The sequence below is a fragment of the Balaenoptera physalus genome (genome assembly GCF_965194825.1).
Source record: "Balaenoptera physalus genome assembly, chromosome: 4".
NCBI classification, from domain to species: domain Eukaryota; kingdom Metazoa; phylum Chordata; class Mammalia; order Artiodactyla; family Balaenopteridae; genus Balaenoptera; species Balaenoptera physalus.
Genome location: NC_138891.1, coordinates 80,504,001 through 80,517,906, shown reverse-complemented (window position 1 = coordinate 80,517,906; position 13,906 = coordinate 80,504,001).

Here is a 13,906-nt window from a genome sequence, read left to right as displayed (position 1 = left end):
TGCAAGAGAGCAAAGAAAAGAGATGAGATTCCATATGTAGGAGCATTTATGCTATTGCATCAGGAGGAAAAGGAATCAGAGGGCTGCCACCTTATGGTGGAGTGGTCTGAAAGGAAACCCAAGGGGAAACCTGTGCTACAAGGGGAAGAGGGAGAAAATGAGAGTGGGGGTGTGTTACTTCAAAATCTAAAGCCCCTCTGGCCTATCCAGCTCCCCCACTGGCCAAGCAGGCTGCACCGGCAGTTGTTTCAACTGCCCCCCCATGCCACCAACATATTCACTCCTTTCACCACCTCCTGTTTCTCCTACCCATGGGGATCGAATAGAAGTTTCTATATTAACCCCTGGAGCATAGGGACCTGGTTTAGTATTACCATCTAAGACCCGACAGGGCACCCAATTTGGACTGGGAGCCACTTCCGCAGCAGGGCAATTTCCCTTGTGCTGATATCCTGTAAGAGGCCAGGGGACTCCCTTAGACTTGAGGCATCTGATTCTAGTTTCCCCACAGGAGCCCTGGGTAACTTTGACAGTAGGGAACAAGTTGATTGACTTTCTAATAGATACGGGTGCCACATATTCTGTGGTAAACACCAAGATGGCACAGAAAACATCTCAGTCTATCCCAGTCACAGGAGTTTCTGGAGAAGTACAAAACCATTCATTCTTACAACCTCTTAGAATGCCAACTAGGGAACCTCACCCTGAAACATAGCTTCTTATATATGCCAGAGTATCCAATCCCCCTTTCTTGGGACAAGTCTCCTTTGTAAATTAAATGCTCAAGTAACTTTTTCACCAGAACAGTTTGACATCAGGGTCCCACCAGAGCACTCTTTAAGCCTACAAATGGCGCTCAAGGAAACTCCAGAGAAGGAAACAAAGTCATCCTCGGAGAAACTTGCCTGTATCTTTGAGATTCAAATGTCCTATCTGGTTTTCTCAGGAACTCTCATCTCTGCCATCTTTTTAAAATGCAAATTTTGAAAAGAGGGCAAAGTAATTTAGAACTTGACTTGTTTTCCATAACTATTAAGTAAAAAGGGTTGAGCCATTTAGACAAGTGAGCTTGATTTGTTCCATGTGCCAGAAACCCAATTTTAATCCAACCTCTTTTGTAAACTGATGGGTTTTACATTGCTGTACCTGACTCAGGGTTGAAATTTTGAAAGGAGAACTATGAGGTCTCTCTGTTTGTTTGTGTTTGTATATGTCTTTGTCTTTGGATAACATTGCTGAGGTTAATCTGTAAATGAGCTCTATTTAATTGGCTTAAAGAAAAGTAAGCGCTTACAAACCAAACAATTCTAAATACAAGAGAAATTAAGCTAAATGAGTTTCAGGTTCTCGTGAACTGGGAAATATTTAGTATTAAATTAATACCTGGTATTAATGTTTAAGTTTGTTGATCTAATTAATATAGACATGTCTTTGGAGTCATCAACATTAAGTATAATACTTTTACTGCACCTAGGTTTAACAGAAGTTAAATGAAACCTTGTTATATCTGTTGCAAACTTGTCAGCATGAAAAATAACTTGATATGATGAAACTTTAAAGTAAATGCAAATGAGATAAGAGCTTTTAGGTAAACTCTATAGGAATAATTACATTCTGAAAATTATCTAAAATAGCCTCTCCAGATTTTGGTAACTATTACTTGCCTCTTGGTTTTCACCAGAAATTAAGGTTTTTGAGAGTCGGGGATTCTAATTTAAATATGTAATTAAAGCTACTGAAAATAATAAAACATTTCATTATACAGGAGGAAAATGCAAAATATGTTTCGAGTAAAAGGAGTTTTATGCATGGTCAGGCTGAGATTAAACTTAACTGAGTAAATGAATTTTTAAAAGCTGGTGCAAAACTTGAATCTGGCTTTTCTCTCTGTTAAGAGGACAAGTTTTCTTAAAATGTTGAACTGCCTTTGATAATAGATTTTAAGTTTCTTTACCTTTTAAGTGATCAGTTCTGTATTTGCCTTTTAAATCTTTTATTGTTACTTTGGTTAAGTGAATAATAATTGTTTCACAGTGACCTGTGATCCTATCTGACTGAGTGTTCTAGACTCTTTAGTTTTTTGACAAAACTTCCTAAATCAAATTCTAATGAAGTCCTTTTGGACTCTAGCTAACTTTGGGATTCTTCAAAGGGCTCCTGAAGCATCCCAAAGCAAGATAGGTTCATTTAGTATGTTAAATTACATGGGAAGTATTTTCAAATGAGTAATAAATCTTCTTAGGTTATATTGTATGGTAAATGTTACTAATATAGACATTCTAGAGGCTATATACAGTTTCTGAAATTTGTATATGTCCTGGTATAATGTTATAATTTTAATTGTTATCTTAAAATGTTGTATGTCACAACAACTTGGATAAACTTCTTTGCCAAGAAGAATTGTAATCAGATCTTTAACCATGCCTTTTTAAGACCTTCATCATTCATAGGCAACTAAGGTAATACTTTGCAAAACTGCCATATCTTCAAGGAGATTCATAAAAAAGAAACTTTTTAACAAATATAAGTTTCTGATAGCCTTTAGATAATACCACTGGACTGGGTAACAAATGACAAAACTAATGGGAAACCTGATTATTTCATCCAGATAAACAGGAATTAATTACATGGGACTGAATGAACTGATGAATATGGTTTATGACTTTGGGAAATATACTAGCTTTAATCTTTGTTTTCCAGAAAAACCTTTTCTCTTATGCTATGACCTATGACAAGTTGATAAAGTACGTCTTTGTGAACAAAGATGAAACATTTATCTTTTTCTCTCTACCTGATCCTGCCAGAATTTGGCCTCTCCAGCTGGCTCTCCTGTGGACTTGATATTTTATTGCAGCTGGATTACAACTAGTTATGCTAGTCATTGCTTTAATTAGTTCTTTGTTTCCAAACTGTTTGTGCTTTGTGTCTCCCTGCTGCCCTATAACTTTGTCAGTATTACTAGCTGCATTACTTTTATCCTGTCTATTTTATAAGACTGTTGTCTATTACAGTACCTAGTGTGTAACCAGGCCTCCAACAAAATAGATGACGGTTAACATCTTGAGGAAACAGATCACATTTATAACATAAAATAATTGTAATAGTGTGATTCTAAGTATGGGAAGAAGCAACAAGGGAAAATGTCTCCTGGATCATAATTAGACAGAGGATCCAGAGAATCTTTAATTATCAGTAGGGCCTAATCCAAAAATTAGCACCTCGAGTGGCATATCAAGAATTTTTGCCTGATCTAGGATGAGCCTCCTAGCGCCGTGGGACAAAATTTGATGATGAAATGTCTCCAAAATGTTGGTCAAATTCCTGACCAAGAGGAGAGGATTTGAGAAATGGAATATTTCCTGCCATATAAGTCATCAGCAATTGCAGCCCTCCAATGTGAGCTGGTGAACCCTGAGGGAACTCAGGAAGGAAAAGAATACCTGCCATCTAGCAGCCATCGGACTGCAGCCACTCCCTATTGTGAGCCCTAAGGAAACTCAGGATGTGAAAAAACAGGATACAGGCCCCAGATAGCTGTGGTGCATATCAAAGGACTGATTTCAGTGAGCCCAGGCTCTTGCATCTTCCCATGTATAGAAAAGCGCAAATTCCTTGAGATGTTGCCTCCCGGGTTTGAAGTCCTAAAAAAAATTCCCGCTGAAGAAAACATAACTCTCAACTTTTAGGTTGTGAATATTTTTTAAGTCTACAGGTGTAAAGTAGACACTTTCTAAAGAGGAACAAAAGAAGACAAATCTCAACATCTGGAACACTGGCACCGCTGGCGGACACTCCCAGAAAGATCCATCTGATGAAGCAGTTAGAATGGTCGTCACCCCTTTTCCCACAATGCTGTGGAATGGACATTGACAGTGGGGAATTGTAACAGGAAAGAGCCAATTTTGACTCCATGTTGGATCTGTTTCTTTGACTTTAACCTTTGCTTTTTGTAACTTTTGTTATAATCATACATAATGGTCTGCCTCAGGGAACCCTGTCCCTCTGCCTGAATGTTAAACTAAAGTGCCTTTGTTCAGCTCACTGGGAGACGATGTGACCCTGCCCACCTGTGAATGACTGCAGACATGAAGAAATTAATACATCCCCTCCCCATGCTGGCCAAGCCAAGCAAAACTAATGGCCTTTTTACTTTACTTCCTCACCTCCTCCCCCTCTCTGTTCTATAAAAGAAACTGGCATCCAGACCCCGATAAGATGGTTATTTTGAGACTTTAGTCTGCCATCTTCTCGGTCTGCCAGCTTTCCGAATAAAGTCACTATTCCTTGCCTCAACACCTCGTCTCCTGATTTATTGGCCTGTCGTGTGGCGAGCAGAGCGAGCTTGGACTTGGTAACAACATTACTATAGGAAACAACCTTTAGAAACTATCTGCTTGGTGTTTTTAATAAGAGGCAAAAAGAAATGGCCTCTTAGAAAACTGAAGCAGGGAATCATAAGAACAGACAGCGCTTAGCCCTGGATGAACAATCCTACAAGCAGTTGGAATTCTTAAAGATGAAACAAAAACAAATAAAATAGAAACAATAATCAAAGTTATAATAAAAAATTTCCCGAGCTGAAAAAATACCTGATCATACAAACTTGAAAGGTTTTACCTTATCCTAGGAAAACTAGGATTGGGGCAACGTTTTTGTTTTTTTGTTTTGTTTGCCTTGAGGATCACTGATCGACAGAAAAGTACTGCACAAGTAAGAGGCAACTGAATTTTATTTTGTTCCTTTAAAATTGCTAACCTTAACTAGGTAAAGGTTATATTATTCACTTGTGAAATGGAAAATCGGGAACACAAAATGAGAAGACATGAGTTAGGGATGATGGGGTACAAGGTGGGAGGAAGGGAACAGCAGAGAACAGGAGACTTTTTCTGTAAAGAGCCAGATAGTAACCATTTTAGACTTTGCAGGGAAGATGGTCTCTGTTGCAACTACTCAACTCTGCCATTTTAGGGTGAAAGCAGCAATGGGTAACACATAAGTGAATGACTGTGGCTGTGTTCCAAAAAAACTTCAGGTACAAAAACTGGTAGCAGGCCAGATTTGGTCCATGGGCCATCGTTTGCCCACCCCTGCTATACAGCAGTGAACTAAAGTTAAAATCAATACCTACTTTAATAAAGGATTTAAAGCAGCTTCTAATAAAGAACATATAATGAAACTTACAATAGAATATTTTCTAAAAAATCTTTATCCTTGTATCGTCTTCTAAAATTAAGCTTTGTGTTTAGGCAAAAAGAAAACTATAAGGTATTACAAAATTCTCATTAGCTAATTGAAGTTTACCAAGAAAGGAAAACTTTTTCCTGATACTGGCAGCCCTCTGCTTAAAATGACTTGAGTTGAAACACCCCAACTTTAATAAATCTTTGCTCTTGAAAACATCCTGAGTGATGAGCAAAACTTGTGTTTAAAGCCACGTGACCATGACAATTGGGGCCATGTAGTAGGTTGGGGTTGCTGCAGTAGTACAGTCAGTAGCAATGCACAATCACAACAAACTGATTTCTGAGGCAGGAAAAGTTTTTTGCATGCATGCATAATTAGTCACAGTGAATCCTTGTGCTTCTTGACAAAGGCCTTGCCTCTCTTCAAAATGCTTAAGAATAGACAACGTAAAATCCAAGGAAGAAGTCTGTAGTGTGACTAAAGGATCGCTTTGGGATGAGAAACTGTTGGCACAAAATTGTTGGAGAGTCCAAATTCCTGAAGCACAGAGCTCCCAGACAAATTAAAGTCTGAGTATATGTTAGTTCAGGGGGAGCTCCCACTACTGACTCTCATCCCCCTCCTCAATTCTAGATCATGGTACACACTTGGGAGTGAGTTGCATCTACTAGGGAGACTTGGAATACTTTTATGCAGCAAGCATACATGGAAAGTAGCCCAGTGGGTTTCAATCTCTAACCAATCAGATGAGTTTCTCCATCTTACCTGGAGAAGAGTAAGAGAGAGACAGAATATGGATATGCTGTCATAAGTGAAGAAGTGAGAGGAATGTGTGCCTCATGTTCTGCAGAATCTAAGTGTTGATAATAAGGGGTCCCTCGCTACCAGACATCACAGCAGTTAGAAGGAAGCCGTAAGTATCATGAAGAAGAATTTCCCAGAAAACTTAAAAAACCATTGAAGAAGGAAGTATCTTTATTGTAGGTGTCAAATGTTAAGAAAACTGAAAGTGGGGACCACAGTGGTTCTCAACCATGGCTGCATGTTAAAATCATGTGAGTACTTTAAAAAAGTGGCTCTTCAGCCTCTGTCTAGACCAATCAAGACAGATCTTTAGAAGAGGAGCAAGGCAAGGGTATTTTTTCCAAGTGATCTAATGTGCGTTCAAGTTTTAGAATTGAAGACTTTCCCAAGGAAACTGTCCCTCCCCAAGCATTTACCATTCAGAGAGATTTACCATGGAAGACATGTCTTCAATACAGGTTTTAATGATATTTTATTTCTAAACCCTCAAGGATTCCAACGGAAAAAATGTGGGAGCAAACACTGATACTGGGCACAATCGTAACACCTGAACTTCCTCTGCCATGGCACATATCACACTTGATCCTAACTGCTTATGGAATCATCCCTTTCACCAATTGGCCTCTTAAGTCTGAGGGGAAGGCAGGAGTTGCATCTCGTGAGTTCATTTGTTTATATCCTGGTGCCTGGCACAGTCTCTGGCCCATGGTAATCTCTCAATAAGTATTTATTCAATGAAGTTCTACATACCTAATGTTTGTAGAAGCAAATATTTGTGTGGTTTTGGAAAACATTTATGATGTTTTGGTATTTTATATTATAAAATGAGTTAAGAACATAATTCTAATTTATAACATTAATTTATAGTAAATAATATTTAACTTTTTATGATTCAACTGGTTAATGTTATCAAGGAACCAAGTAAGTCATAAAGGGAGTAAGGGCCTTACGAATCCTGAAAGGGACTTATCCCATTTATCATTGCACAAACAACATTCAACAATTTAAGAAACCTCCAATGGAGGATTTAGAAAAGATGCAGAAATGTTCTCCTCACTGTTTTTTATTTTAAATAAAGGTTAAAGGACTTCCCTGCTGGCACAGTGGTTAAGAATCCACCTGCCAGTGCAGGGGACATGGGTTTGAGCCCTGGTCCGGGAAGATCCCACATGCCACGGAGCAACTAAGCCTGTGCGCCACAACTACTGAGCCTGTGCTCTAGAGTCTGCGAGCCACAACTACTGAGCCCACGTGTCACAACTACTGAAGCCCTCACATCTAGAGACCATGCTCCTCAACAAGAGAAGCCACCGCAATGAGAAGCCCACGCACCACAACGAAGAGTAGCCCCTGCTCACGCAACTAGAGAAAGCCTGTTTGCAGCAACGAAGACCCAACACAGCCAAAAACAAAAAATATAAATAAATAAATTTATTTTAAAAAATAATAAATAAATAAAGGTTAAAGACATTATATTAAAACATAATTATAGTCAGCTTCCAATTATGGCAGAAAGAAGAGGTCAGCAATCCACCTTACTAAAAAAGTATATATCTGGACAAAACTGTCAAAACACCCATTTTTAGGGCAGTAGTAATCTACCAGAGATGGACAACAAATTGAAAACTTGCTGAAGATTCAAGTAAGAGCAGCAGAAGTCTAGTACCCACCCACCCCCAACCCCTCACCTACCTCAGTCAGCAAGAATGGTAGTCTTCTAACCCAGCGGCTCTGCTGCCAGACTGGGAAGAATGGATTTAGGGTAGGCAGTGGGGGAGAAATCTTGTCACTTTACATGCCAAACGTAGTGAACTTAGTTAGAAGTGAACAGGGAAAACCCACAGCTTTGTTAGCCCAAAGATGTAGTCTCAGTTGGGATGAGCAGCAGACCAACCAGAAATTTAATGGGAGAGACCCTGGAAGGGTTAAGACAAGTTCTCCATGCATCCCTAGTTGACTGGGAATATGAAAAATTAACCCAGATGAGGGAAAGAATGGAAAAACAGAAGACCACAACACAGATGGGACAAATAGAAAACAAATAGCAGGAACTTCCCTGGTGGCACAGTAGTTAAGAATCCGCCTGCCAAAACAGGGGACATGGGTTTGAGCCCTGGTCCGGGAAGATCCCACATGCCACAGAGCAACTAAGCCAGTGTGCCACAACTACTGAGCCTGCGCTCTAGAGCCCATGAGCCACAACTACTAAAGCCCGCACACCTAGAGCCCACGCTCTGCAACAAGAGAAGCCACTACAGTGAGAAGTCTGCACACTGCAACGAAGAGTAGCCCCCGCTCGCCGCAACTAGAGAAAGCCCACATGCAGAAGTGAAGACCCAATGCAGCCAAAGATTAATTAATTAATTAATTAATTTTTTAAAAAGTTTTAAAAAAAGAAAGAAAACAAATAGCAAAATAGTACACCTAGGGGCTTCCCTGGTGGCGCAGTGGTTGAGAATCCGCCTGCCAATGCAGGGGACACAGGTTCGATCCCTGGTCCGGGAAGATCCCACATGACCGGAGCAACTGAGCCCGTACGCCACAACTACTGAGCCTGTGCTCTAGAGCCCATGAGCCACAACTATTGAGCCTGCGTGCCGCAACTACTGAAGCCCGCGTGCCTAGAGCCCATGTTCCGCAACAAGAGAAGCCACCGCAATGAGAAGCCCACGCACCACAACGAAGAGTAACCTCCGCTAGCCGCAACTAGAGAAAGCCCGCGTGCAGCAACAAAGACCCAACACAGCCAAAAATAAATAAATAAATTTATAAAAAAAAAAAAAATAGTACACCTAAACTCAGCTATAACATGCATTAAATATAAGTGGATTAAGCACTCCAAATAAAAGGCACAGATTGTCAAAATGGATTTTTTTTTAAAAACGCAAAACCCAACTATATGATACTTGCAAAAGACCTTTAAATAGAAAAAGAGAAATAATCAGAGTAAATAGATGGAAGAAGCATGCCAGGAAAATAACACAAGGAAACTAGAGTGGCTCTTTTATTATATCTGGCAAAGAAAGCTTCAAGGCAAGGAGTATTACCAGAGATTAAAAAGGACGTTTTATAATGATAAAAGGATCAATTCATCCAGAAAACTGAACAATCTTAATTATTTATGCTCCTAATAACTGAGCTTCAAAATTCATGAAGCAAAGCTGAGTTTGAAAGCCTGTGTGCAGCAACACACAGGCTGTATAGGGATGCTCCCACATAAGGACACCCCTTCAAGATCACAATAGGTAACTTACACAAATTTCAGAGACAGAGAAACATAAGAAAAATGAGAAGACAAAGGAATTTATCTCAATTGAAAGAGCAGGAGGAAACCACTGAAAAAAACAACTAACAAAACAGAAATAAACAATTTACTAGATAAATTGTTTATCTAGATAAAGAATTCAAGGCATTAATAATAAGAATGCTAACTGAATTAGGGAAAAGAATAGATGAGCACAGTGAGAATATTGATGAGGAATTAGAAAATATAAAAAAGATCCAGTCAGAACTGAATTATACAATAACTGAAATGAAAAACACACTAGAAGGAATGAGTAGCAGACTAGGTATTACAGAACTCATAAGTGATCTGGAAAAAATAATGGAAATCACCCAATCAGAATGGCAAAAGAAAAACAAATTTAAAAAACTGAAACCAGTTTAAGGGATTTCTGGATAACATCAAGTGTACCAATATTTGCAATAAAGGGGTGCAGAAAGAGAAGAGAGAGAAAAAGGGGTGAAAATGTATATAATGAAATTATGACTGAAAAATTCCCAAGCCTGAAGAAGGAAATGGGTATGTAGATACAGGAAACACAGAAGCTCCCAAAGAGATGAACCCAAACAGACCCACACCAAGACATACCATAATTAAAAGACATAGCATAATTAAAATGGCAAAAGTTAAACAGAGAATTCTAAAGGCAGCAGGAGAAAAACAGAGTCATATACAAAGGAACTCTCATAAAGCTATCAGCTGATTTTTCTGCAGAAATGTTGTAGGCCGGAAGGGAGTGGCATGATATACTTAAAGTGCTGAAAGGGAAAATCTGCAACATAGGATACTCCATTCAGCAAATTACCATTTAGAATTGAAGGAGGGATAAAGAACTTTTCAGACAAGCAAAAGCTAGAAGAGTTCATCAATATCAGACCAACTCTAGAAGAAATGTTAAAGGGTCTTCTCTAAGTGGAAAAGAAAAGTCTAACAAGAAAAAAATATCTATAGGAAAGGAAAAATCCCACTAGTAAAAGCAAATATAAAGGGACGTCTGATCATCAACCACTTAAATAAGCTAGCATGAATAGTAAAAGACAAAAAAACCTGTGAAATTAAGTATAACTATAATAATCAATAAAGGGATAAACATGAAGATGTAAAACATGACATCAAAAACACTAAGTATGGGGGAAGGGAGTAAAAAGGGTACATCTTTTAGAATGTTTGAACTTAAAGGACTACCTGTTTCAAGTTATAGGTCAACATATATGAACTCCATGGTAACCACAAATCAAAAGCCTATGATAGATACACAAAAACAGAGAGGAAAGGAACACAAACAAGCATACCACTAAAAAACAAAACAAAACAAAAAGAACCCCCAAAAAAACCACATCAAACTACAAGGGAGGAAACTAAATGAAGAAGAAAAGAACTACAAAAACAACCAGAAAACAAGTAACAAAATGGTAGTAAGTACAAACTTATCAATAATTACTTTAAACGTAAATGGACTAAATGCTCCAATCAAAAGATATAGGGTGGCTGATTGGATAAAAACACAAGACTCATCTATATTCTGCTTACAAAAGACTCCCTTCAGAACTAAAGACACACATAGACTGAAAATGAAGGGATGGAAAAATATTTCATGAAAATGGAAATGACAAGAAGTTGGGAGTAACAATACTCTTCATTAGACAAAATGACTGTAAAACAGTCTATAACAAAAGACAAAGAAGTGCACTATATAGTGATAAAGGGATCAATACAAGAAGAGGATATTACACTCATTAACATATATGCACCTAATACAGGAGCACCTAAATATATAGAGCAAACATTGACAGACACAATGGGAGAAATTGACAACAATACAATAATACTAGGGGACTTTAACACAGCACATACATCAAGGGATGTATTATCCAGACAGAAGTGGTCTTAAATGACACAATAGACCAGTCGAACTTAATAGATGTGTGCAGGACATTCCATCCAAAACCAGCAGAATACACATTATTTTCAAGGGCACATGGAACATTCTCCAGAACAGATCACATGCTAGGACACAAGTTTCAACAAATTTAAGAAGATAGAAATTATATCAAGCATGTTTTCTAACCACAATGGTATGAAACTCGAAACTAATTACAGAAAGAAAAATGGGAAAAGTGCAAACACATGGAGACATACTACTAAAAAATCAATGGGTCAATAAAGAAATCATAGAGGAAATTAGAAAATACCTTGACAAATGAAAATGGAAACACAACCTTCCAAAAATCTATGGGATGCAGCAAAAGCAGTTCTAAGAGAGAAGTTTATAGCAATATTATAGCCTTCCTCTAGAAACAAGAAAAATCTCAAATAAACAACCTAACCTTCCATCTAAAGAAATTAGAAAAAGAACAAACAAAGCCCAAAGTCAGCAGAAGGAAGGAAACAATAAAGATCAGAGAAGAAATATATAAAATACAGACCAAAACCAAAAAAAGAAAAAATAGAAAAGATCAATGAAATCAAGAACTGGTTCTTTGAAAAGATAAACAAAATTGATAAACCCTTAGCCAGTCTCATCAAGAAGAAAAGAGAGAGGAACCAAATCAACAAAACAGGAAACGAAAGAGTTATCAAAATAAGAAATAACAACCAGTATCACAGAGATACAAAAAATCGTAAGAGAAGGGACTTCCCTGGTAGTCCAGTGGTAAAGAATCCACCTTCCAATGCAGGGGATGCAGGTTCGATCCTTGGTCGGGGAACTAAGATCCCACATGCCATGCGGCAACTAAGTCCATGCGCCGCAACTACTGAGCTAGCATGCCTCAACGAGAGAGGCCAAGTGCCACAAACTACAGAGCCCACATGCTCTGGAGCCTGTGCGCCACAACCAGAGAGAGAAAAAACCCTCACGCCACAACTAGAGAAAAGCCCATGCACCGCAACTACAGAGAAGCCCGCATGCCACAACGAAGAAGCTGCGCACCACAAAGAAAGACCCCACATGCCTCAGTGAAGATCCTGCATGCCACAACTAAGACTTGACGCAGCCAAAAAAATAAAGAAAATTTCTTAAAAAATAAGAGAATACTATGAACAGTTATACACCAACATATTTGACAACCTACAAGAAATGGACAAATTTCTAGAAACTTACACACTTCCAAGACTGAATCAGGAAGAAACAGACAACCTGAACACACCAATCACTAGTAGTAAAATGGAATTTGTAATAAAAATATCCCAGCAAACAAAAGTCTAAGACCAGACAGCTTCATAGGGGAATTTTACCAAACATATAAAGAAGAGCTAATAGTATACCTCCAAAACTATTCCAAAATATTGAAGAGGTGGAACACTCCCAAATTGATTCTATGAGGCTACCATTACCCTGATACCAACACCAGACAAAGATACCACAAAAAAGAAAATTACAGGCCAGTATCTTTTATGAATATAGATGCAAAAATCCTGAACAATATATTAGCAAACTGAATCCAAAAATATATAAAAAGGATTACAAACCATAATCAAGTGGGATTTATTCCAGGGATGCAAGGACAGTTCAATATTCACAAATCAATCAATGTAATACACCACGTTAACAAGTGGAAGGGGAAAAAATCACACGATTATCACAATAGAGAAAAGCATTTGACAAAATTCAACATCCATTCATGATAAAAACTCTCATCAAAGTGGGTATAGAGGGAACAAATCTCAACATAATAAAGGCCATCTATGACAAACCCACAGCTAACATCATATTCAATGGTGAAAAACTGAAAACTTTTCCTTTAAAATCAGGAACAAGACAAGGATGCCCACTCTTGCCACATATATTTAACATAATACTGGAAATTCTAACAAAAGCAATTAGACAAGAAAAAGGAAAAAAGGCATCCAAACTGGAAGGGAAGAAGTAAAACTGTCACTATTTGCAGATGACATGATACTATATATAGAAAACCTTAAAGTCGCCACCAAAAACTATTAGAACTAATAAATTAATTCAGTAAATTTGCCAGACACAAGATTAATATATAGAAATCTGTTGCTTTTGTATACACAAATAATTACTATCAGAAAGAGAAATTAAGGAAACAATCAGGGAAGTTTATTTCTAGGTATTTTATTCTTTTTGGTGTGATTGTAAATGTGATTCCATTTACAGTCACACCAAAAAGAATAAAATACCTAGAAATAAACTTCACCTAAGAGGTGAAACACCTATATTCTGAAAACTATAATATATTGATGAAGGAATTTGAAAATGACATAAAGAAATGGAAAGATAGATAGCCTGTGTTCTTGGATTAGGAGAATTAATATTGTTTAAATGACCATACTGCCCAAGCAATCTACAGATTTAATACAACACTGTCAAAATACTCATGACATTTTTCACACAACTGGAACAAATGATCCTAAAATTTGGGGCTTCCCTGGTTGCAGAGTGGTTAAGAATTTGCCTGCCAATGCAGCGGGCACAGGTTCAGGTCCTGGTCCAAGAAGATCCCACATGCCATGGAGCAACTAAGCCTGTGTACCACAACTACTGAACCTGTGCTCTAGAGCCCGTGCACCACAACTACTGAGCCCGCGTGCCACAACTACTGAGGCCCACACACCTAGAGCCCATGCTCCACAACGAGAAGCCACCGCAATGAGAAGCCCGTGCACCACAAT